Genomic DNA, 4,305 nt, shown 5'->3' with positions numbered 1-4,305 from the left:
TGATAGGGAGAGACTTCCTAGAGTTATAGAATACTCACATATCTTTCTTTCAAAAGGGGGAGGGTCGGGCGCGGTGACTCATGCCTGTAATCCCAGCACTTTGGGAGGCTGAGGCGGGTGGATCGTGAGGTCAGGAGATCGAGACAATCCTGGCCAACATGGTGAAACCCTGTCTCTACTAAACATAAAAAAATTTAGCCATGCGTGGTGGCATGTGCCTGTAATCCCATCTACTCGGGAGGCTGAGGCAGAAGAACCACTTGAACCTGGGAAGCGGAGGTTTCAGTGAGCTGAGATTGTGCCACCACACTCCCGCATGGTGACAGAGCAAGATTCCGTCTCAAAAAAAAAAAAAAAAAAAAAAAAGCGGGGGTGGGAGATGTACTTAGAATTAGAAGATAAAATAGATTAGGTCCAAAATTTTCTCAAATTCTGATGCTTTTAAATCACAAATAGCAATTAATATTGTCATGAAGGAAACTAGATTGTTAAATAATGAAGAATTATTTAACAAGAGCAGTTAAAAATAGTACTTGAGTGCTTCCTTCAGCAGCACACATAATAAAATTGGGATGATACAGAGAAGATTAGCATGGCCCCTGTATGAAGATGATACACAAACTCATGAAATGTTCCATATTTTATATTAATAAAATTTTTTTTAAAGATTAAAAATAGTACTTGATCAATTGTGGTCAAAATTCTCCACCAATATTGGAAAAATTATCTTAGCTGCCACAATTAAAATTCAAATAAATCCATCAAAACCTTTTCCAAACCTTAAACAATATTCTCTAAGATCAGAGGCATAGGAAGGGAAAAGGTCTATAATTTTGGATTATATGAAAAGGAGCTTATTTTATATACAAGCCCATACTCCAAACAGTAGAGGATGGAGATTTGTACAGAATCTGAGAGCAATTAATAACATCGTCATTCCTCAACATCCAATGGTTACCAAACATGCATACGTGCTGACTGCCATCTCAACTGAAGGTGTGTTCCTTACTGTAAGAGACCTATGTAGCTCATTCTTCAGCATTTCTGTGGATAAAGATAATCAATTTCTCTTTACCTTCACTTGGGAAGATAGACAATACACATGGACAGTTATGCCTCAGGAATATACTGAGAGTCCAACTTATTTTTCACAAATATTAATAGCACACCTTTCAGATGTTGACTTCCTTAAGAAATACACATTGATACAGTATGGGCACAATTTACTTCTCTGCTCAGGAGATAAACAAGCCTCCATAGTGGATGGAATTTATTTATTACAATGATTAGTTTCAAAGGAACACAAGGCCTCAAAGAAAAAACTTCAATTCTGTCAAAAACAAGCAAGATATTTAGGTTATCTAGTATCCAAGAAAAGCCTCTTTATCAATTCAGATAGAATAAAAGGAATATTGGGCTGGGTGCGGTGGCTCACACCTGTAATCCCAGCACTTTGGGAGGTCGAGGGGTGGGCAGATCACAAGGTCAGCAGTTCAAGATTCAGCCTGGCCAAGATGGTGAAACCCCGTCTCTACTAAAAATACAAACATTTTCCAGGCATGGTGGCAGGTGCCTATAATCCCAGCTACTCAGGAGGCTGAGGCTTGAACCCAGGGGGTGGAGGTTGCAGTGAGCCAAGATCGCGCCGCTGCACTCCAGCCTGGGCTACAGAGTGAGACTCTGTCTCAAAAAAAGAAAAAGAAAAAGATAAAGAAAAAGAAAAAAAAGAATAAAAGGAATATTGGCCTTCCTTACCCCGAAACTAAGAAACAACTGAGAGAATTTTGGGGGTTCACAGGATACTGAGGAAACTGAATTCCAAACTTCTCCTTAAAAAACTTAACCTTTATATACTTTTTTAAAATAAGGTGAACTAGACCCCCTGGAATGAACAGAGGAAAATCAGTTAACATTGGAAATTTTTGTGTTTTTTTGAGATAGAGTCTTGCTGTTGCCCAGGCTGGAGGGCAGTGGTGCCATCTCAGCTCACTGCAGCCTCCACCTCCTGGATTCAAGTGATTCTCCTGCTTCAGCCTCCCGAGTAGTTGGGATTATAAGTGCACGCCACCATACCTGGCTAATTTTTGTATTTTTAGTAGAGATGGTGTTTTGCCATGTTGGCCAGGCTGGTCTCAAATCCCTGAGCTTGGGTGATCTGCCTTTCTCAGCCTCCCAAAGTGCTGGGATTACAGGGGTGAGCCACCACCCTGGGCTAACACTGGAAGAAATGTAAGAGTCTTATAGATGCCCCAGTGTTAGGGTATCTGAATTATAACATTTCATTTTCATTGTTTGTTCATGAACTGCCTTAGGCATTCTGATTCAAAAACATGGAGATCCAAATAGACTTGTGGGATACTATAGTCAACAACTGGACCCCACAGCTAAAGAACTGCAACCATGCATGACAGCAATAACTGCTACTGTCCCTACAGCGACCAAACAAAGAGCGATAGGATCTCCCCTCACTGTCTTCATTTCACATTCTGTGGAAGCACTTCTCAACTTGCACCACATTTAACACTATTCAGTTAGTAGACTGGCTTCTTATAAAAAGTTCTTCTTTCTGCTCCCCAATCAATCTCCAGATGTAAAAGTCTAAATTTTTCTAAATTCAACTGCCCCTGCCTTCAGATGAAACACCACATGATTGCATAATCTTAACCAACCAGCTCCTCTCCTAGGAAGGACCTGCAAGAAACCCTCCTTACTAATGCTGATGTTATTTGGTTTGCAGATGGATCTTACTTAAAGGGTAGATCTGAAATTTACCATGCAGGTGATGCTATAGTATGCTTGACTGAGGAAATAGAAAATGCTTATCTTCCAGGAGAGACCTCGGCTCAAAAAGCAAAGTTAATAGCATTAATTAGAGCCTGTCAACTGGCAAAAGGAACAACTGCTAATATATATACAGAGAGCTGATAGGCTTTCAGAGTAGCTCATTACTTTGGAATGCTATGGAAATAAAGATGATTTTTAACCTCTTCTGGTCAGTCTGCAAAAAATAGACCCCTTATTTCAGAATTATTGGAAGCTATATTATTGCCCAAATCATTACCCTTTATCAAGATTCCAAGCCATTCAAAGTCAAATACTTCAGAAAGCAAAGGAAATCAATTAGCAGATAGTACAGCAAAAAGGGCTGTACTAAGCGCATCTGAACAAGAAAACCCATTTTAGCTTTTAAGAAAGCACTTGATTTTGATATAAAATTAGCTCAATCCAAAGCTCCAAAAACAGAACAAGAAAATTGGGAAAGTAAAGGGGGAATGTACTTCTCTGAGACTGGGCTATGATATGGACCAAATGGTCTACTCACGCTTTCAACCAAATTACAGTTATCTTTCTTAACTCATGTGCATGATTTAACTCATTGGAGCCCTGATAAGATGATTGCTTGGGAAAAACAAGATTATTAGAAATCTCCAACTGTTGCTTATAAGATATATAATTGCTGCCACATCTGTCCAAAACATAATCCAGGGAAATCTTTACATAGTTCTCTGGGTCATTTTCCTTTACCAGAAAGCCTAATTGAGGTGTGGCAACTAGATTTTGTTCAGCTACCACCATTGCAAGAATATAAGTAGGTTCTAGTAACAGTTTGTATGTTTTGTCATAGGGTGGAAGTATTTCTATGCAGAAGAGCAACAGCTTTAGTGATAAGTAAAATTCTTTTAGAAAAAAATTATTGCAACGTGGGTAGTCCCTTTAGAACTTCACAGTGACAGAGGACAGATGTGCTCATTTTACTGGACAAATAATCCAGTCAGTATGTAAAATCTTACTCATTCTCCAATGTTTCCATTGTGTCTATCACCCCCAGTCACCTGGGACAGGGAAATGCACAAACGGAATCACCAAAACTCAATTGGCAAAATTAACTGAGGTTTTAAAAATTCCTTTGGCCAAGGCCAGTCGCAATGGCTCATGCCTGTAATCCCAGCCCTTTGGGAGGTTGAGGCAGGTGGATCATCTGAGGTTGGGAGTTCGAGACCAGCCTGACCAACATGGAGAAACCCCATCTCTACTAAAAATACAAAATTAGCTGGGCATGATGGCACGTGCCTGTAATCCCAGTTACTTGGGAGGCTGAGGCAGGAGAATTGCTTGAACCTGGGAGGCAGGGATTTGGGGTGAACTGAGTTCGTGCCATTGTACTCCAGCCTTGGCAACAAGAGTGAAACTCCATCAAAAAAAAAAAAAAAAAAAAAGAAAGAAAAGAAAAGAAATTCCTTTGGCCAAAAGCTCTTCCATCGGCTTTGCTTAACCTAAGATTGACCCCTTTTGGTAAATGTCAGT

General features: G+C 39.9%; 1 non-coding gene across 1 annotated transcript; it reads left to right on the top strand.

Moving 5' to 3' along the window:
- The first annotated feature begins 537 nt into the window (after window positions 1–537).
- On the top strand, window positions 538–644 carry LOC126957677 (U6 spliceosomal RNA). Its single transcript, XR_007726863.1, has one exon. It is a non-coding gene; the product is annotated as a U6 spliceosomal RNA (small nuclear RNA).
- Window positions 645–4,305: the final 3,661 nt, after the last annotated feature.

The sequence above is a fragment of the Macaca thibetana genome, chromosome 6, assembly GCF_024542745.1.
Source record: "Macaca thibetana thibetana isolate TM-01 chromosome 6, ASM2454274v1, whole genome shotgun sequence".
Taxonomy (NCBI): Eukaryota; Metazoa; Chordata; class Mammalia; order Primates; family Cercopithecidae; genus Macaca; species Macaca thibetana.
Note: the sequence above shows the minus strand (reverse complement) of the source record. Positions and strands in the feature narration are given on the sequence as shown.